Source organism: Aptenodytes patagonicus, chromosome 8 (assembly GCF_965638725.1).
Source record: "Aptenodytes patagonicus chromosome 8, bAptPat1.pri.cur, whole genome shotgun sequence".
Classification (NCBI taxonomy): Eukaryota; Metazoa; Chordata; class Aves; order Sphenisciformes; family Spheniscidae; genus Aptenodytes; species Aptenodytes patagonicus.
In genome coordinates this window covers 15686207-15708829 of record NC_134956.1, presented here as the reverse complement: position 1 = coordinate 15708829, position 22623 = coordinate 15686207, and the positions used below count along the sequence as shown (strand labels likewise).

General features: G+C 35.8%; 1 protein-coding gene across 9 annotated transcripts in view; it reads left to right on the top strand.

Annotated features, from left to right (window-relative positions):
• FHIT (fragile histidine triad diadenosine triphosphatase) overlaps positions 1–22623 on the top strand; it is a 638275-nt gene that overhangs the window by 135030 nt on the left and 480622 nt on the right. Inside the window, exon 3 of one of the 9 annotated variants that reach the window (XM_076346541.1) lies at positions 19472–19516. The exons of the other annotated variants lie outside the window; for them this stretch is intronic. The gene's annotated coding sequence lies outside the window, so the exon portion shown is untranslated. The remainder of the gene's footprint in view (positions 1–19471; positions 19517–22623) is intronic. 9 annotated transcript variants of the gene reach the window in all.

Genomic DNA, 22623 nt, shown 5'->3' with positions numbered 1-22623 from the left:
TATGTTGATATTTATCCCTTTTCCTTTGTATAAAGCTGGGGATGGTCTGTCATTATCAACTTTTCTTGGAAGTAACTGTTGCTTTTTGGTGATGGGGTGAAATTGCTTCTTCAGTTTGTGCTTTGTTTGAGGAATTTCTACTTCCTTAACTGTGACCGAGAACTTTTTCTTTTTTTAAACAGGTCACTTGCAAAAGGGAAACAAAATTTAAAGTTGTACCCTTTTCCTTTTCCATAAATCTTTTTTTCTCCTGGTTTTCCCCTCATAAGCTATGCTTTACTTAGAGAAATGAGGTCTTGTCCAGCGGAGGGTTACTCAAAGCTAACGAAATAGCAGGAGACATTTTCATTTCAGTGACAGAGAGGAACGAATAGATGTGTCTTCCTTGATCCCAGCTTTACAATTACAGTGAGAAAGAGGCAGACACTAGAGACTGAGTCTGTTAAAGCCAGCTTGCTCCCCGAAGGAGGTAAAAAGAAATAGTTGAATGCTGAGAATGGTGTGGGTTTTTTTTTCTCCGCTCCAATGTGGTTTTTTGTTGTTGGTTTTGGGTTCCCCCCCCCATTTTCCCCTTCCTCTTCCCTTGGAAAGGGACTGGAAGGTGATATAAGTACTACTTGCACATGTTTTCACTAGCTGCAACAAGGCAATGGTGATAGCTGTTAGTTCTATACTTACATTGGAGATGTGCAAGGGTCAGGTGCCTGTCTGTAAGAGGAGCAGCAGCTGATTGTCAGGCAATCAATATTGTCTTGCCCAAAATATACAGCAAATTCCAGATAGCCAAGTATATTGGGTTTAGTCTCTATTTCGAATGTGTGGATATGATTGTACAAATGCAGTGGCCTAAAGTTATTAATCCATTGAAATTATTCTCTTCAACTGTCTTGATCTTCAAAGTACTCTTGACAGATGAGAAATGGGCTATTCCTTATCTTATAATCAGATCACCTCTAGGGTACATCTGGAATAGTTGTGTAACATAATAATTTTTTTTCCATTTAAATAAATCTTAAAAATTTTACTAAACTCCTATTTTTTTTTTTTAAGGTCTGAAAATAGTGATTGTATCATTTTGTATCTTTGCAGGATAGTGTATATAGTGTACTGCTTTTGAGACAAGTTATAAATGAACATTAGAGATTTTAATACATGATGTATTTGACATCAGTTAAGTGAATCAGATAAGAGATGCTTGTGACTATGTCTGCTTGCTGATAATAAACCAGCTGGTATTTATTTGGGAAGTATTCAGAAAATACCCTTTTGTTAATGATCCGTTGCATAGTCTGACATCTGGTAAACTAATATATTATCATCTTCATGGTGAAAATCAACACAAATTATTGAAGATTTTAAGAACCATTCAACTTCTTTATGCTTTGTAAAATACACTGATTATGGTAAAAATTGTTCTTATTAGCAACGCTACTGAATGATGGTAACCCAAGACCAATCTCATAGTAGAATCTGTTAGCACAGATAATAACAAATGTGAATTCCAGAAGCAGTTTCCCTCTTAAGTAAGCAGGTGGCTATGGTTAGTAGAGTTTGTTTTCTGTCTTGCATTGTGGTAGGATACAGTGGAGTTAATTTTTAATGGAATCCTGTAATTTAAACTATTTTATTGATCCCCTCACTGAAGATCTGAGCATCTGGGGCCGTCTTGACTTGATTATATTTGTTTCAGTGAGACTTCTTATGGTGAGAGGTTTTTTTTTTACTTTTGAAACTGTATATGTGTGCCCTTGAATGTGTAACAAAGATGATGTCAAACTCCTTCTGAACCTTCCTGAGGACACAATTCCAAACGTAGCTTGGAATTCCTCAGAGGCTTGCCTGCATTATGACAGTTTCCCTTGCCTGTTCTGCAGTTGGTCAGAGCTTAAAAAGTAGTATTCAACTGTTCTTGATATTTCATAGAATTGGTAAAAATAATATTTTTCTGACTTTTAAAGATGTGGGATTCAGGGTGATGTCCAGATGACACAAGATAAAAATTAAGTTTTTTAATATGCAACTTCAGTGTATTTGTGATGGGTAGCCACTTAAGATTATACATTTGGTTTAAAACACCCAAATTATTGAATCAAAACTTGTTAAAATGGAAGAATCATTAAAAGAGAAATGAAGCTCTGAAATAGATGGGACAAGATTTATTCCTTCACTGAAATGAGTGAGTTCAGGCAATAACGTTTGGAGATGGAATCCGTAAGACCCATTTCAACTGTCAGGATCTTCTTGTTAGATCCTTCAGTTTAGTTTGGTGTCAATTTTCTCTTGTAGTGGATTTATGAGACAGTAGATAGGGATGTAATGCTGGCGATTTAAAGATGGATGGATGCAAAGCCTATTTTTGAAAAGGCCAGACATCTCTCTCTCCCTCTTTCTCTATTTGCACAATAACTGTCTTTCAAATGCTTGTCACCTTTTAAAGTTTATATCACTTGTTGCAAAGGTTGTCATAGTGGTTTATTTTCCATCGTAACTATTCTCTGTGTAAAGCATTTCTTCCAACATTCTCTTTGAAGATGACCTTTCCTTTGCTTAAGTTCATGCCCTTTGTTGTTATATTTGACACAAGCTGCTATAGCCTTATAAACCATACCTTTTGTTCTTTTACAAAGTTCTAGTGTAACTTGGCAAGATCTGCTGTTAATTTCTTTTTCCAAAGGCTAGACCTCATTCCTCTAAGTTTTTTTTTTTATTATTATTATTATCCCAGATCTTCCAGTACCTGCATGATTGAGTGATATCTTTATATCTTTATTTTTGCATATTTCTCATAAAGCAGTGATTGGAAATGGGATCATTGTTCCACATGTGCTCTGAGTCTCATATATATGCACTAGATAATATTCCTCTAACTTACAACATGTTCATGCATGAAACCATTCAAAATTGTATAAATAAGTAGTATTTGTTGCATTTGAACCCATGGTACTATAGGATTAAATTTTCAGTATTTTTTCCATGGTAGCTTTTACTCAAAAGATGTTTCTGTAAAATTGGCAACTAAAGAAATGACCCCATCTATGGGCATAATCTGCACTAGAAAAAGCCAGTTACATACCAAAAACAATCTAGCATTTTTATCAACTGAATTGCTGTACAAGTTCATCTACCTGCTTTAAAAGTATCCGCACAGAACGGTAATTTGTCAAGGTAAATCTGTGTGAATTTTCTCTCAACTTTGCAGTAACTGGTTTAAGCTATTTTTGATTCTGTAAGAATGAATGTACCATAAGAAGAGAACAAAAAAAAGTCAAATTCTTTGTTAGAACTGTTGTTAAACATCTTTTTAACTATCTTAAATTGTCTTTTATATTTGAGGGCCCAGTTTGCTCTTGTGATAAGGAGTCTGTCCTGTAATAATACATTCATAGGAACTGGACATATGGTGTCCCTTGTTCCTTTATGGTTAATACTTTCTCTAATATCAGAATTCTTCATCAAATTACTGGGAAGTACTTTTCTCTTTTGAGTCTCTTGGATATCTTTTTAATAAAAATATTTTTTTTGCTTATTTTTTCCAAAGCTAAGCTGCCTGCAGTCTTGAGAAGGTTGTGTTCTGTAGTATAAGCTAAAACTGATCTGATTCTGATAAAGTATACGCTTTATGTAGGACGTAAGTCATCTGATACTCACTGGTTACTTGAACACTTAACTAAGTAATAGTCTTAATAATACTGTTACCACTTACCCACAGTTTGTTAGTTGTAGTGTATCTTCTATGCCTTACTTTATTACTCCTTTTATGTGCCTCAGAATTCTATTTGTATCTGTACAACTTCATTGTTTATCTTCTGAAATCAACTCAAACTACAAAATTTTATTGTTTTTGATTGTGCCTTGCTGCAGGGCTCATTGCAAGCATCTGTTGATTTCTTTTGCCTTCCTGTAAGGGAAGGGACCAATTTAATAATTACCACATAAAATTCAGTTTTGCACTGCGCAGTATGATAGAAAACAGGCTTTCTAAGGAAACTATCCTAAAGGTTGATTAGATAATCATATTTTCTTTAGAATTCTGTAATTTTTAAAATTAACTGTATGAAAAGATTATGAACTTTATAATAAATGTTTTTGAAGCTTTTCATAGAACAGTATTGTTAATGTCTGTGACATGCTGGTTTTGTCTTTATTAAATACTGCAGGATATTATCAGAAGGATTATTCTTATGGTGCAACGTAAGTTGTAAGTCTTCGGTGCTTTTTAACAAGCAATCCTTCTGTTTTAAAATATTATTTCTTCTTTTTGGTTGTAGAGAAGTACTTTGGCTATTACTCATGTCATCCCATCTATAGCCAGTCCTGTGCATCAGCACTGCTTGCTATCTTACTGTCGCTACTTCTTTTTTGAGATTTTTTTTTTGTGCGTGTGTGTTATTTAATCCTGGTAATAATGCTTCCCTCTTTTTATCCCAAGCCCAGCTGTGAAAAACAAATCCACTGAACGTGATCCATCTCAGTGTTGACAAAACATCAAGTCAATGGCATGAATGCTGAGAATCCAGAAGTACCATTAGTAAAACGGCTTCAGCATTGAACCATGTTGTTAGTTTGTATTTATATGGTGCTGGGTGGTGGTTTGAGGTGCATGCTTAGATGGTTTGAGCAAGCACTGTCTGTCTAACCTTGGCCTTGAAGAAGGTACTTTATTTCAGTGTCCATTGTTTGACTATATCTTTATATTTGAGTTCTGTGCCATCCATGAACAGGAAGTTGAACATGCTATTTAATTACACAGATATATCCAAAAGGGAGGTAATTACGCGTTTTACGTCTTTTTCTTAATGCAACACTGGATCCCATATCACTGTCATTTCCTAATTCTGCAAAGTAAAGGGTCATCGCCAAGGTGTACTGTGGTGAAAAAGCAGCAGCATGTAGGAGTTAGGAATGACTTCTTTACGGAAAGAGACAATAATATAAAACAATGTCTAAGGAAAGAATGTCCATGTTAAATAAAACAGTAGATTTAAGGATTCTTTCTGAAGATGAGAAAGAAAAATCCTGACTCCAAAAGATTCTTTACACATACGCATGTATGCACAAACACAAAACTGAAGGTTAATTCTTAGATGTTGCCTTTGTCTGTGGCATGCATTTGGGCTGTTAGGCACAATAAAATCCAGTGGAGGTTCTGCTGTATAGGGATGAATAAGACGTTCTTGTCATAAGGGTCAAAAGAGGGAGAAATCAAGCCATACTGGAACCTTGATTTGTATGAGGGAGAAAATGAAAAGTCTCCCTAAGATGCTGTTGTTTGTTTTCCAGTATATGATAATCTTCACTGACTTTGACTAAAGCTTCTTAGTTTTGCCTTATGAAAACAAAAATGCTTTCAAACTATGTTAATATTAAGAAAATTTCACTTTCTAAGCCTTAGACCATACTTACCTCAAATCTGATATTCCTAAATAGATCATTTTTCTGTGTTTGCTCACAAATAGCTGGCAGTACCTGTCTGAGCAAAACAGGCTGTGAATACAAAGTATTAATAAACAAGAAACGTAGTTCCAAGACAAGCAGTTTTTAAAAATTGCATTGTGTATACTTAATGCCTAACTGACCTTTTCTGCTGTTTCTTATATTTCTTAAAAATTCATCTAATTTCAAAGCCAGAGTATTAGCCCATTTATATGTAAATTGCCTTTAATTCATGCATTGATTTGAAAGACTAATCCAAAAGATCCTTTACCACAGGTGACCTTTTTGACACTGTACTTCTGGGAAGACTGTAAAGTGGTTTCTTACGACCTCACATCCACCTGTAGCCTAACATATGCCTACTTCAGTCTGTATAAATCAGTCATGAGAGAGTGGTTTTCAAGCAAAATTGAATTATTAACACTATAACTGTCTTGGTTACAGTTATAGTTAAAATAGGTCCTATTTAAACCGATGATTATTTTCTGTTGGCATTCTTGCTTATTTTAGATGTTAAACACAATTAAGGTGTTCACTGATTATGCCCCTTGAATAATAAATAGTAGTATAATCTAGCCCTTAAATGACAGTCTCCAAAGATTGTAAATTTTAAAAAACATTCAGTATTTATTATTTGCCACAATTTCACGTCACCACAAGAGCTGCTAGAACAAAAATGCTAAAGCTGACTTCTTCTGTTTCCTATAGTAAAGGTGAAATGCTTCCCTTTGTGGAAGAGAGTATACAAAACTGGGATTATTATGTATTAGGGATTATATATTTATGTTTTCATCCATTCACGCTCCAGAAAGTGACTCTTGATCTACATCTGCTGCAGTGTACATTTCACTGCAGAGAGTGAAGGCTCACCTGGTTTGATGGGCACTGTGGCGGGTTATTATTGGGAGGCTCCATAATAATTCTGCTGAATTACTGCAGTTGTTTATTGCTAATATATCATGTTGAAGAAAATAAATACTATTTTTGTTTCTGATTTTTCTTTTTGAATAAAATTTAATTTTTCCATCAATTAAAGCTTCAGAAGAACAATGGTACAAGGATCTAACTTTAAAGATTGTTGCCTACTTGCATAGTCATCAGTAAGACAACAAATGATCTGATGTTCTGAAAATGTATTTTAGTTCAGTTATGATGAATTTTTTGGACTAAGGAAAAACAAAATCTGCCTTTTTAAAATCCATTAAGGCAATGAAGTATACCAGACAGTGCATTTCTATATTACTATTATACAATAAGTGAAGATTATTTTTGTGTTGCATGCTTCATATGAGAAGACATAAAATACACTGAGTTATAATAAAGGAAGAATGCTTTGCCAAGTTACAGACAGTCATGGAAAAATGCAGTAACAAACAAAAAAGTGTGGAGATAATGAGCTCCAAATTGGCCCGTGTCTATAATTATCACATACTTTTTCAGTTGTATCAGGATAAATAAATATTAATGGTCTTTGTGGGAGGACAGGCCTGTCTGCTCTCTGTTGACTAAGGAGAATTTTTTCAGAAGAATGAGAACATGATGGCCTCAGAAGTGGTATTTTATCATTTGCTGTTAACAAACACACAAAAAACCCCCACCATTGTTTGCAGGATAATATAATTTTTTTTTTAAGAAGATGATAAAACCACACAATAGAAATGGGTGCTGGAAACAAGAACATTTCCTGACAGATGTTCTTAATAATTAAATTATCTAGTTACCTGCTGTTTTAGCCATAAGTTGTTAATTATATCCTAACTTGGCTTGTGGAGATTTCCTACCATTAATAAACTGTACATCGCTACTCGATGTAATTTTTTTTTCCCTTCTGAAATATTGATCAAGCATTTCGCTACCATGAGTAAATAGTGTTATCTCGGCATATAAATATCAAAAGGGGTTTTATTTACTATAAGTAAACATGCAGGAACACTGGCAGAACGTACTTGGCGAAAAAAGAAATTAGCATTTTGATGAGACTTGGAAAGTTTGGTAGAATTGAACAGGTGTATGTTGAAAATGTTTTAAAAAAACCCAACAAACCCTAAAACACACACACACACCCCAAGCCCCAAAACAACTACCCAAAACCCCTGTAGATGATGGGAGGACATCCTGATGATCTTGCTTTGTATTGAAGGTCTGAATGGCTGTAGCTGTGGAAATCACATGTGCAAGGGAACGGGACAAGGATATACATTAGTATCCTTGTCTGGTTTGCTTATGCATGTGATTACCCTTATTATTTGCTATGGTAATACAGTTGTCTGCTCAAAAATTGGAGATAATTAGGTAATTAAAAGAATAGATGTAGGAAAGCCTACCAAAAATTAGCTGCTCATGCCAACAAATGTGGTGGTGTTTGGCTGAGCCAAGACCAAGAACTAAGCTGTCTAATGTGAGAATGATAGTTCTGGAAATTTTTCTGGGTTTGAAGATACTCATGAGAAGCTTGAAATGGTAGTATTGGATTTAATTACCAAACCCAGAAGGTAGTGTCCATGTAGAGGTTACTTTGTTTTGCTGTCATCATAGTGTGGTATGATAAAGAGTAGGACATTGTTTACTGTTACAGAATTTGTCAGCTTTTGGGTGGGTTGAAAGAAAATAAATATTTCAATTTGTCTTACACTGGTGTTAAATACAGACATAAATATATGTATGTATTTGTTTATGTATATGGGCTTATTATCCAGAGAACAAAATGCAAGAATAGTAGTATTAACAAGTGAATAAGAGCAAGGTGGGGGCGGGAAAAAAGTTTTGATTAGTGCTAGTATTTAAATATTCTCATTATCTATTTCCTCTGGCTGGAGAACTGTATGGTTAATAAGAGCTATTTTTCATCATCTTCTGGAGTGTACACGAGAAGGATGGAGAAGGAAAAGCACAAAAAGACACCAACTTTTGAATGTTTTCTGAATTAGTGAAAAATGTGTTGCACTATGAAGAGTGATGAGTGATAATACTCTTATAGCATTGCTACAGTTTATTACAGCTATGAATCTGTCCCAGTGATGACAGTGTTTCTGAAAGCTATATCCATTATCTTCCTCCCAGCTCTGGACTGGGGTTCTGTTTAGCTGATATGAAAAATGTTGGATTTTGATACTGGGTAGCAGTGCAGAGAAAAAACCCCTTGAATTTTCAGCTGTTTTAAATGGAAAGGATTCAGCTTCATGTTTGTATGCATGCAAAGATTTGTAAGGTCTAACTGTTGCGCATACAAATACTTGTCTCATATTTACTGTGTGCTAAGTATATAAAATTAAAAACTTTCTTTTTTTTTTCTGTAACTTTTTCTATTTAAGCACAAAGAGGTGTTCCAGTATAAAGTCAGAAGTGGTGCTGCACTAAGTATTAAATTAAATATCACTTTGAATAGATGTGAAAAATTAGGCGGAGCTTCCAGTATCCGTGATTTGAACTCCTTGCGTCCCCACTTGACTGTTGCTGAATGGCTCTCTTCACCATAGAATACCGCAAACATGTTTCTCAATAGTGCTACTTTCAATAATTTTAATGATTCTATGATTCTATGGCCAGCAGGAGTAGGGAAGTGATCGTGCCCCTGTACTCGGCACTGGTGAGGCCGCACCTCGAATACTGTGTTCAGTTTTGGGCCCCTCACTACAAGAAGGACGTCGAGGTGCTGGAGCGTGTCCAGAGAAGGGCAACGAGGCTGGTGAGGGGTCTGGAGAACAAGTCTGATGAGGAGCGGCTGAGGGAACTGGGGTTGTTTAGCCTGGAGAAAAGGAGGCTGAGGGGAGACCTCATCGCTCTCTACAACTCCCTGAAAGGAGGTTGTAGTGAGGTGGGTGTTGGTCTCTTCTCCCAAGTAACAAGCGATAGGACGAGAGGAAATGGCCTCAAGTTGCGCCAGGGGAGGTTTAGATTGGATGTAAGGAAAAATTTCTTTACTGGAAGAGTGGTGAAACATTGGAACAGGCTGCCCAGGGAAGTGGTGGAGTCCCCATCCCTGGAGGCATTTAAAAGATGAGTAGATGAGGCACTTAGGGACATGGTTTAGTGGGTGGTGGTGTTGGGTCGACGGTTGGACTCAATGATCTTAGAGGTCTTTTCCAACCTTAATGATTCTATGATTCAAGTAAGGCCTCTGTTGCAGCAGGTAGCATTTAATGGGGTGGGACTTACGACTTTATGGAAGTCAATTCCTGAAAGGTGAATTTATGTACAAACCTGGGAGGATCAGGGAGATTGATAATGATATATTCACAGGGTAACTGTCAGGAGGGACAGGACTGCAATACCAGGGATAAATGAAGATCTTGGCTCAGCAACATAATACTTCACAGAGTGACAGCAAAAATAAGATGACAGAAAAGATTTATATTGATCAAAAGAAATACTAGCCTTGGGCTAAAGGAACAAAGGGATTAACAAAAAGTGATGTAACTGGCATTCAGTGACTAAATTCTGACATGATTCAGTGGATACACCTTGGAAAATCTGTGAATTCACATGTCAAGGAGAAGGTTTGATGGCTGTGTTAGTGCTGAAGTATTCTTCAACTGGATGTAAACATAAAAGAAAAAAAGGGTACGTAAAGGGGCATGTGAGATTACGTACTGAGATCCTTTCCAGTTTTTCTTAGACTATTGTGATGATACGCCCAATGTCACAAGTTGAGGAAGGGCTGCATTAACTTCCGAGTGCCATGGAGACAGCTTTCTTCTGTGACTGTGCTGTGTACATGCAGGATGGCATGACTTACTGCCCACCAAACAGATAACCGGACTTGCCTTCATAAAAGAACTTCCAGTTCACCAGGTTTAACGTGCCATGTTAGCATGCTTATGTTTTATGAGCTGTACATGTTACAAGGAGAATCGTGTCCCTTTCTGTAAAGACACGTAGATGACCGTTATTCCCTACTGTAATTTCCATGGCTGGAGTTGCACCTTATTACAATAGTGATACACTAATAAAGCAGAAAATGTATTTTTCCTCTCGGAGGAAAAGAGTGATCGCATCAGCTAGGTGTTTAGCAGTATGGTGTTTTGGCATACGTCAGCTTTTCAGTGATGGGTTCACTGCTCTCTCTGGTCATCTAGTAAATGAAGTAGTACTTCTGTGTTCCCTGTAAGCTTCTGAAATGAAGGGCTCAAGACTCTGTAAAGCTTCTTGAGGGGTTGTCTTCTGTGAAAGTACCTTTTCCAGTCCTATACAAAGAAACATATCTCTGAGGTGAGAGTTGGTCTAATGATTGTAGTTAGATATTAAGGCTTTCTAAACATAGTCCAAAAACATGACAACAACCTTTGACTATGAAAATTTTGTTGAGAGAACTGCTTCATGCTTTGACTCCCCCCCCCCCCCCCTTTTGTTTCCTTTTAGAGTACTTAAGTTGAAAATATTCCTGCTTGGAATTTTCTTCCTACAGCTTTGCAGCTTCCAGAGTCTTCAATAATGACTTTGTTTTATCCAGTTCTTAATTTCTTCAACACATTTATCTTTCTGTTCAAAAGCAGTCATAGATCGTAACTAGGAATTTTAACAATCCTTTACAGACCCTATGTTAGATGATGACTGATGTTCTGGTACTTCTGGTCCTTGCTGTACACAATATTCAGCAAAGAACCCATGAAAGGTTATCTTTCTAATTTACAAGAAATAGTCTCAGAACCTTTATATCTTGCATTTCTTCTCCCATTTAAATTTTGATACTAGTGCAATTGCATTGTTTTTTGATGAAGTTCAATTTGGAGCCTCTTTTGTTCTTCAGAAACTTTCTTTTCATGACAAGTGGATCTGATTTTCCAGATGTTTAATTTTTTTGCCTCTTGATATAATAGATAATTCAAATACCACACAATATTGGGAGAACATTTTTAGACTTCTGCAAATAGCATTTCCTTGTGTGAGTTCTGCAAAGCAAATTGTTTTGCTTGTCCAATTTGTCTTGTGTAATATGTAGTTAAACTAAAGTTTAAGGGTCACTTGTTCTTTCCATCTGCAGCCTATTTTATAGTTTAGATAGAGTAGCTAGTTTTCTTTTTTTTTTTATTTTACAACAATAGTTGTAAAAATATTTTTAAAATTACAGATGCTTATTTTTTTGTTTCCTATTCTGTTTCTTGAAGTTTGGAAACCCAAATAATTGTCATTGACCTGCATTTAAGGGGAAGTTATGTGGGACAGCTAAGCTGTTCGAACAACTCCCTGCCAGTGGCAGGGGACCTGTTTCTCTGCCCTCCCCACTCTGGCATGCATTAAACCCATCCCTGAACTAACTCAACTTGTAACCTAACACAAAGTGTGCATTATGCTGGGTCTGAGTGTGCTTTCCGAAGGGCATGCTGAGTGCCAGAGCTGAGCAGAGGGAGCATGTCTGGAAGGACAGGGGACATGGAAGAGGAATTCCGGGGGCAGAGAGGGATTCCCCTTTTAGAGGCAAACTCTGAGCTTCTGCAGCCATCCTTTGTAACTTCACTCTTTAGACACTCACATAACGATGGAGTCCAGCCGTGTTTGTGCTAAAAGTACTGAAAGACAAAGGACTTCTTATATTAAATGTTAATTTCTAGTTTTTTAAAATATGGAAATTCTGTTGCTCAATTTTTCAAAAAGCTGATGTGATTGTATGTAAGTTGTGGGTCAATTTCATTTGACACTATCACTTTAAGAAACCTCTCATTTTCTCGCTAAAATTAATTATTGTTTCCTGCTATTTAAGCTGTTGCTGAGCAGATTAAATCATGTAATTTTATTTTTTTTTTTAAATCTTTTTTTTGCAATGAGGGCAATCAAAGTGAATGGATAGTTTGAGGGGGAAAAGGCTTGCTAGACTCCTCTCTCCGTGTTATCTTGTATTCATTTCATACTCCTCTCAATATCGCAATGAAACTACTTCATTGTGTAATTTCCATGCATCTCCTTTTTATTCCCCCCCCCCCAATTCTAATACCTGCTTGCTATTGTATTACAAAAGAATGAGGGAACCAGTGTATTTGCATGAAGGACATTTTAAATTCTAATGTCAAGGGTCGTTAGTCATTTTTGTTGTAATACCTACAAAGCTCAATTTCTGCATACAGGAAAGACTGTGGGGTAGGAATCCATTTTGGAAATAACTCTTTCAGATTAGCCTTTCACCTTCTGTGACTTGTCAAATGCAAATTAAAAAGAATACTAAGTCAAAATAGTTCACATATATTTGAATTTTCTGCATCTGTTATCCATAGCATTTGTTTTGAGAACTCGTGTTGTCATAAATGTTTCCCACAATTTATACTCCTTCTGTTTTTCAATCCTTTTTCCTTCAAACTTTTTTTAGTTTTCTGGCTGCACATTTTTCCTGGAAAATTACCTTAAAAGCTTTTTTTTTTTTTTCTTAAATTGTAAACCAGATATACATATATCTGCTTATATGAGTTAGTTCTCAGTTTTTTTTCCTGAAGGCAGAAATGTATTTGTTCTTAAATGAAATTAGACATTACTTAGTTAATCACTAAAAGAAGCTGCATGCATGAAAACTTATAATTTACTATCATTACTGTATTATTAATAACAACAACAAAGCCACAGAGGTCAGTTTGTCAATGGCATGAATGATTATAGGTTCTGATGTTTTTAATAACATTAAAGCTAATTAAACACAACTTTGCTGTTCTTAAGAAAGGTGCAGGGTGATCTTAAATGCATTCATTGTTGGCTGGAACCAAGTGCTGTGGATTCCTCCTACATGCTGCTGTTAAAGGTTAATTTTTATATATATATAATAATATGTATATTATAATAATAACTGACTTATTGTTCAGTTATTTATCTGCCTGGTTAACTGCTGGTGGCTGTGGCTCATAAGTGAATGGATTGCAATTTCCATGTTAGCTGAATAACGCTGATGCAACGTGATGTTCTGAGTGAGGAGCAAAGTTTCAGCACAACATTTGGTCGTCACCTTGGAGCATTACTCCTGTCATGGATTGAACCTTGCTATTTGTCTCTGTATTGGAACTTAGGGTGGATGTGTACTGAGGCTGTCTGCAGAGCCATTGACTCTCCTCTGAGTAGAGAAGTTGATACCCTGCAGTTTGCCTACATTCAGGGCCAAAGAAAGAGAAACTTGTTTTTAAATAAAAACTTATGTATGTTAGATAAACATGTGTTGAAGAATAAATGGTTACATTTAAGTTTTTCATATAACTTTAAAAATAAAAATCTAACAGGGGAAAAAAAAAAAAGTTGGAAGTCTTCAGCCTAGCTTAGTAAGCAGGAAATTTAATAAGTGTTTATAAGTTAGATATCTGCTATAGTGTAAGCTATCAAATGGAAAGTAATGTATTGAGCATTAATTGACCTTAATTGCTTGTGAAAAATCCCAGTACACTCTTTTTAAGCTATATTAACAATTGAGAGCTGACTACAAGTTAACTAAACATAAGAGGCAGAAGAGAAGTGATTTTATAGGTAAATAATGACGTTTTATTTTGGCAATTTAAAGAAAAAAAAGAAAAAGATGTATATAATACTCTCCAGTGCTTCACTATGGAGTGGATTAGCATCTTCGTGTAGCGGACGATCATTAATTTGTGTTGTAAAGATTACAATATTGGGCATTGTTCTTTATCTACAGATGATATTACTGTTTGGCTTACTGGGTACATAAGTACATCACAAAGGACTTGATACACTTAGCTAACATTTTGTATTCCATTGCAAATAAAGGCATGTTATGCCTAATGTACTTTGCGTTATGAAGGATAAGAAATAGTATAGAACTATAAATACATACACTTTTTGTGAAAGCTGGAAAGTGCAAATGTTATTTTGCTTAAAATTGGTTGAAGTTATACGGAGATAATATGAATGCATAGCTGTGATTTGTGGAATGTATATTTAAGAATCCAGTATCAAACCTCAACATTTTAATTACTAATTTGGGAGGAATAAGTGAGAAGGGGATAATATTAATATGAATATGCTGTAAATAAATTGGGAGTTCATTGCATTTGCTTACTCTTTAACGGAAGAAACCAATACCCTGTAGAAATAGCAAAGCTTTGCTTCAATCTGTGAACCAGTATGCTTTATGGAGATACCGCAACTTGTTTATTCCAGTTTGACAAAAAATACGGGAAGCTGCTTTCCCCTTTTGTGTAATTCTGCTGCATGCAGAATTTCTCACTTTAGAGTCACAAAGAATAAAATTAACAATTCCCATCCCCTTACAGCAATTTCTTTTTAAAATATCCATCTATAGAATTTCTTCTTGGAGAATTCCTTACTCTCCTTAAAAATGGCTGCTCTCAGATCCTGTTCTGTGGAAAGATCATTGGTATGAACTCCTGTGGATCGGTAGAGCCCGGCATGGTGATAATAAACCAGTTTAAGTGTTTAGTATGTTAACTAATAATAACTTCTTCTAATATCACACTGGTTTACTTTATTAAGAGAGGGCCTGACTGCATTGTGATTCTGTGAAGGTCTGGACTTTAGCTTAGAAGGATCAAAGAACTTGCTATTCTCTTCAAATGTTGAACAAGAAGGAACCCACTAGATCGTGCTAATACTTGACATTTTTCTTCCCGAGCTAGAAGACTCTTATCAGAAAACACATCTGCCTTCATACAGTCTGAAGCATAGGAAGACTCTCTTCATATTGATTATGGTTTTTTTTCTTCCTTGTTAGTGATTGCAGAATTTGTTTCTTGAGGAAGAGAAAATCATAAGCTTGCCCCTTTATTTACTGCATGAACATCTAGACTTCTCAGAATTTCCTCTTCCACAGGATTCTTCAGAGCACTTTTGGAAATCCGTAGCTAATCACTTTGGTAGTGTTCTTGCAATAAGTGTGATGTAAATAACGGCACAGGTAGAAGTTTTATTGACTTAAAAGTAACAACAATAAAGAAATTAAAAAGGAAAATTCAACATTGTACTCACTTTGCAAATACAACTTTTTTCTTATTTATTTCAATGGCCTTTTGTTGATTTATTTTTGAAATTGGTGAACTTTGAATCAAACAAAAAATTATTTCCCTTCCATTTCTTCTTTCCTCCTGTCTAAAAAGTGTTTCTTTCCCATCACTGATGATCTTTATTTGGTTTTATGTACATTTTACCCTATTTGAGCAAAGTCCAGAGCATCTCATAGTGTTGCCTAGGGAAATTTTATCAGCATCAGGATAATACTAAGAGGAGGAATCAAGCAATTACTTTCCTTCCAGGTAAGATCAGCATATCTGACTAGATATTATATTACTATGTGTAGCAAAATTTCAAAGTTAATTTAGACTATGTGAAGTAAAGTCATCCTTTTTCAAATGCATGAGAAGAGATGATTAAATTCCAGATTCCAGTGTAAATTAGCTTCTAAACATAGAGGTTTGCAGCTTGAATTGAATCAAAGAATGTTTCAGAGGTTCAGAGTGTTAACTATTTGCTGATGGCTTTGCTTGATTCATTTCTGGAAATGATATCTCACTGGGGTTATCCAATTCACAGTATATAATGGATTAATGGTTTGGAACTTTATCTATAATTCTTTGGCTTTATGTTTAAACAGTTCATAAACTCTTGATATCCTTTTTTCCCTCTTGAATTCATTAAGAAAATACCATAAAGGGAAACCTAGCCCTTTCTTTTCTTCATATTTTATTATTTAGAAAAATGCATGGTTATATCAATATTCTAAACCATTGTAATGTAATAATATAAGGGCTTTGGGGAAGGAATAAAACAGAAGTCAGACTTCTCTTGAGCCCCTTCTGTTAAGAAGAGCTAAAATGGACAAATTCATCAAATGCGTCATGGATAGAGTGGTTACCTTTTTAAGGCTCAGAAAGCTAATACGCCTTTCCGTTGCAGCTCTTGCAAACCGTGTAATACTGTTACCATGGGTATGGCAGCTGCTTGAATACAGTACAGGGCAACCATTGTTTTTATTCTTTGACTTCTTTCATTAACTCATCTAGTACTAACTCTAATTCTAAAATGTGTTCTACCAAAAATGTGATTTCAGTATTTTAAGCTGGATGCTGCTAGGTCTGTCTATGTTTCCTGCCATCAGCTGTTGTCTTGAGATTTATAAGAGTGGTTCTGTATCATTGTATTCACACAGAATTCTGCTCACTTTCCAGTGCAGTGGTTTCCCGCTCTATGCCCTCGCTTTTGTTAGTCCTTACTTTGTTGTCATAGTCAACATTTCTGCTTCAATTCAGTTGGCTTAGATTATGAAATATCCTCCTTCATGAGAGCAGTGGCACATCTAGGACAGCGTTCTGTCTGGCAGCAGTAATTTGAGATGCTGTTTAGGGAGAGCACCTGGTCCCTATCTGTAGTCCATCCTTCTTGTCCTCCCAGCATCTGCAGTAGTCATCTTTGATCTTTGCCTAGCAACTCTAGTTCTGGTCCTTTAAATAATTAAAGCAATTTCTAATATTTTAAAAATGATCTTTGCAAATTCTAACATGCCTTTGCTCTCTCCAGTTCTTCTTTTGGTGCTATGCCTTCTCAATGGCAACATACAGCTTTTCTGCTGATTAGTCTTCTGTGAACTTTGTCTTATCAGTTTGTGCTCTCTGCTTACTTCCAGGGTGCTTCTTACTCTTTCAGATAATAAGTAACACAGTGGAATTAAAGTATGGCTACCAAACCTAAATGAAAATGAATGCTTTTTAGATGTGGATAAGTGAGAGGGAATAGGTGAATACTGAAATAGGAAAAAATGGCAGGAAGATATGTTCAATTTAATTTTTACTTTCCCTTTGGGTACATCAAGATAAAAACTTGTTAAGCATTGAATGCTTAATCTGCATTCCTGTGGAAAGGTTTACTTCATTGGTAGATGATATTTACTAGCTCATGAGTCTTAATAAACATTTTGAAACACTTTTGACACTTGCAATTTTCATGTTCCTTTCATTACTGTTCCTTACTTCTTTCTTTAAAAAAAAAAAAAGGAAAAAAAATGCAAAAGGATCTGACTTTGTCCGATATTCCAATATACACAATGTTTCCAACATCAGTAAGTTGGAGATAAGCCCCATGTCTGTGGAAGCAAGTCTTCTTCAAATATTCAGCTGTTGGTGCGTAAGTACATCTGATTCAAGCCAAGGAGGCAAAGGGCCAGCTGTGGTTTCTCAACATTCCCAGAAGCATCAGCTCTTGCAAGGCAACAGTTTTTGGCATGGTAATGCCACGTATGAGCTATTCAGTGGCTTCTCTGATCTTAGTTTTCAATTCTGGAAATTATACTTTGGCAAAGAATCCATATTATTAAGAAATTGAGAAAAAAACCCAAGCTGCATATGTTTTTCTTAGTTCCAAATTAATAATATTTATCCAAATTCTCTGTTCAGAGATATCTGCATTTCACCAAATCATTTTTACTCAAAAGCAGTACAGCTTCTTATTTTTTTTTTTTTTTTTTCTCCTATTGAAATTCAGACTGCTGGGAAGCAATATGAATAATTGATACCTTTTATTACTCATTGTTCATTGCTCTTGCATAAAGAAAAAATCATCTTTTATAGTTTACTCTCTTGTGTACTAAACTGGCTTTAGGCATGCAAAAATTAGCAGCTATAGAGACTACCATTTCTGAGGAGGTTTTTTATTTTCTGACTAGCTTGATGGACCTGCATTTTTAATTAACAAGTCAACAAGCACTAGTGTGGTAATAGTAGAGCTTAGGTGAAATGTAATCAGCCAAACCCATAATTTATGTAAAACTGTTTTAATGAGTGAAATTACTCTAGAGATTAATCTGTCTTGATGTAAAATGAAAGTGCTAGGAAAAACAATTGCTATTCCACTTCCCTTGGAAGATACAGCTGTTTTCCTTCCAAAATGTTTTAGAAACAGTTAGGATTTAGATGTTACAAAAGTTCCATGCTGGGAGCTAGTCAGTATTTGAGGTGTATATCCAGCACAGATTTGATGTCAGATCGAGTATAAAATAGGACATTGTAATTCCTCTTTTCAAATGTATTAACACTAGTTCTGGTTCCAGATAAGTTCATCTAAAAAGAACAAGGAATTAATTTTACAGGCTGGCTTGAGACATTCCTACTGGCATGTACTAGAAGCTGTTCAGTGAAGATTTTGCAGACTGCTGTCACAGTATTTGTAATATATTTTAACTTTCCTTTGGCACAAAGATACCCTAATGCTAGTAGACTTTGTATTTTCATGCAAATAATAGGATAAACGTGAAGCTGTGTAGCCTTGGAAGTAGGATAAGGAACAGTGTGTTATATGTAAATTCTGTCTCCAGCTTTGTCACTGTTAAGACTTTTGCCGTGTTATTTATCCTTTTGTGCCTTTTTCAGTAAAAAAGGAATAATGACGCCAGCTTAATATTGTAAAGTGTTTTCAAGATGAGAAAAACTTAGGGCGTGGTGGCATCGCTTTTCTAAATGTGTTACTGGTAAACTTCAGTTTGGAAAGCAACTTTGATCTTTTGGGATGGAACATTCTCCAATCTGTATCCTGCATACAAGACTTGGGGAACGACCATGCTTTGGGAGATTTAATGAGCGCCCTATTTATAAAGTGCTGCTCCCACGAGAGCAGAGGGTGATCTCTCACCATATCACAGTGAATTAGTGGCTGGTCTGGTTTTTTGTAATGCTCTTTAATTTTTAGTGATAGGTTAAACATTTTGAGAAGCTAAACTTTACGTGGAGTTATTCAAGTTGGAAAATCTTGGATTAATTAATCGTGCAGGATTTTAGTTTGTTTAAGGAGAAAATAAAGGAATTTGAAATGTAGCTGAAGGTAGCTACAGGAGTGGTTACTCCCTTGCTTGCTTTTGTCTCTGCCATTCTGTTTCCTTCTTATGCAGTGATATAAGCTTTTAATGCCAAGCTGTATGTTCTGGAAATGGGAGTTGTCCTTTCATTTCATGGATGTGTTTATAGTTCAGAGAAATGCTTTACCTGTGAAGTCAAGAGAATGGGTGGATGGCACTTATCCACAACAACTGTTAGATCCAATTTAACAGCAACATCTGAATAAATATGGTTAGATACCATGAAGAAAATATTGAAATGCTTGTTCGGTGCTTTTCTAGATCCTGATATAGATCAAGACTGTGACAGCTGAGGACTGATTTGAGGTAAGGTAGCAAAATTATGAGGTCTTCGAGCCATTCAAGTACTTTCTTCAGTGAGTTGTCTTTTCCCCCATACACATTGTTTAGATAATATACTTCTAGAGGACAGTGAAATAAAAGCATAAAATATAAAACCAATTAAAGTGTGTCACTTGGTAAGGTGAATACACCCAGCGGTAGCATACTTCTGTAAAATATTATCCCAAACATTAACAGAGAACAGAAAAAAAGAAAAGACATAACCACTACAAAATGACATCTTTGGTTGTAGCAGGGAGTTTGACATTGTACTTTAGTGATTCCTGAAGTGGTAGAAATGTAATCCAAGTAAGTGTATTGATATAGTGATTTAAAAAAAATATATATATTTTTTAAGACAGCAGAATTCATGGGGTGCTATTTTGTATAGGGTATCCTTTGAGTAACCTTTTCTGTTTTATACTTCATGCTGCCAGTCTCAGTGTTGTAACTTGTTTTTCAAACAAGGCATTCTCAAATACCAGGTATATGGGGCCATGGACATCTCCAGAGCTGTCCCTCCTAATTTGTACTGTTCTTTTTTGTTGTGAAAATGAAATTGTGGCCAACTACCAAGCTTCTGCAAGCTTGAGTGTTTCATGGTATTTGTACTTGTGTTCAATGCCTGCAGGCAAACTTTATTAGGATCGATTAAAAGAACAGAAAGCAGGAACTCAGGAATAAGTTGTTTTGCAGTACAGTTAGGGCTTGTTTTTCCCCACTTTATGACTTTGTGGAATAATTAAGTAAAACCCAAATACTCGACTATGATGCATTGGAAGTAAAAGGCACATGCAGAGAAAGAAGAATGAACAAACTTAATATATCATAAGCACAATGTTATCCTCATCACACAGTGAAGTTTTTTTGTCCTAGACTTTACCAGTTCATTCTTGTCATGGGAACGCAATGCTTTATCAACGCAGCATTCCTTGGCCTTCTTTCCAGAACATCTCCAGTTCATTATTCTCTGTTAAGATATTTAGAAGCTGAATTGAGCAATGCCATTTCATTACAAAATATAATGATTGGAAATAGGGCAAATGGTTGTATCCTGAACCTTGTTTATCAGTTAATTCTTTATTATTGTATAGCAGCAATTGCATATGCAAGGCGGAATACTAATTACATTCTGCATTTCTGTATAACAGAATAGCAGTTTTATCAATGCTATTTAGCTGCATAATGTACACAGCCCAAACTATGGTACAGCAATAAAAACAATCTGTTTAATTTGCTATTAATGAATCTACAAAATGGAATGATATTAGCATTTTCAGAACAAGTGGTTAATTACAAACATCATTTGCATATTACCCTATGTTGCTGCTGTATTTATTTGGTGACATTGGTTATAATTCTTTTGTGGAGAACTTCTCATAGTGGGACATGACAGGAGACTAGTGTCAAACTGTCTAGATTTTGGCCCAAATATCTCCCTTCTTCAGGATCCTGCACTAAGCTGTAGAGTGGTGAAGATGTTCTGGTTTTTTGAGTGGTTTTGGTATTTGTGGTTTTTTTTTAAGAAGGTAGAAGAGACATGATGGGAGGTTGCTTTTTCTCATGCACTAGAAGCATTGTTTCATCCACTTTCTAGCTATAAAACAGATTAGGTCTGAAATACGGTGATTTATCAAAGCTCATTTCTCTTGCGTCTCTTTTAAGAAGAATTTTGCTGTCATAAAGGCACAGTGGTTCTGACAGTGCAGCAATTCAGCAGTTTACTCATGTAGGCTGGTTTTAATGCCTGCTTTTGTGGGAGGAGCAAAATGGAAAAGGGCCCTGAAAACTGAAGCAGTTGGGAAACATAGCGTGAGGCTTAATTATCCAGTCACTGTGTGTATATTAGGAAAAGAAGCTCGGTGGTAGTTGAATATACATGAAAGACTAGCAGCAGAAAGCTCCCTCCCCCAGTTCAATCATTGTCTTAGGACATAATAAACAGGACATAATTTAGGACATAAAATAGAGAGGTGAGAATTATTCATTCATGGCCAAGGCTTTGTTCTGCAAAGGTAGCTGGAATCAGATAATCAATATAATTGTTATTGCCAGATGTATCTTGTTAGGGAAAAGTACCACTGATTAGGTCTCTTTTGTGGACAAGGAAAAATTTATTGCTGACTATAGGAAAAAAAAAATTAAAGTTTTAAGGCTGAAGTTCAGATGTGTTGACTGTCTCTTGAAAATAAATGGTAAATCATCTCTTTGAATGTGTTTTTATCTGCCTTTGAGCAGACATTGATTTCACTGTAACCTCAAAATTCCCATTGTTGTCTTGTTTTTATTAAACTTGCTGGCATTCCCTGTTGATCGTCGTCTTCGGTAAACTCCAGTAAGGCTGAGGGAGCAACAAGGATGTTTCCTTTTCATCTTTTACCTTTAGGTGGTTCAGTATCTTACTATTTTAAAACTACATTGTGTTGACAATAAGCCACTAACCCAGATAGCAGTTAGCTTAGAAGAAGCTGAGCACCTAAATTATCTAGCTGCTTGCATGTCTATCTCTGGATAGTTATTAGTTATATTAGTTATCAATAGTTATCTATTGATAACTGAATACTAGATGCCTGAAGTTAGATGGTATATATCTGGGCTACCTGAATTTCTGTCGCTCCTGTGGTCTCTGGATTGAACAGTCTCCACCTATCCTGGCCTTAAGGAGGTATCATTTGATTCTTGTGTTATGGCTGCTCCTAGGGATACAGGAATTTTAGTGTAAACCATGATTGCTTAGCAGGTCTGATGGGGGATTGCTCAAAGCAGTTCTCTTTTGATAGCTAGAAAAAAGACTATAGAAAAAACAACATAACCTGTTAGCGGAAATAGGAAGAGAACAAGATTGTAGATAACAAGTCAGGGTGCATCAGCTTCAACTCAAGGGACAAGTCCAGCTTACCTTGCTACTATTCCCTGGGCTTTAACCATTCTAAAATGCCATCACTTCTTTTCTGATCTAAGGCTTCTCCTTTCCTTTGTTTTGTCCCAAGCTATGTTTTTGGTTGGAGATCTCAAAGACAATCAAGCAGTTATCTGAATTGTTATGCCTTAAACTGCTGCAAGCTATTAGTTGCATGTTTTCATTCATGTTT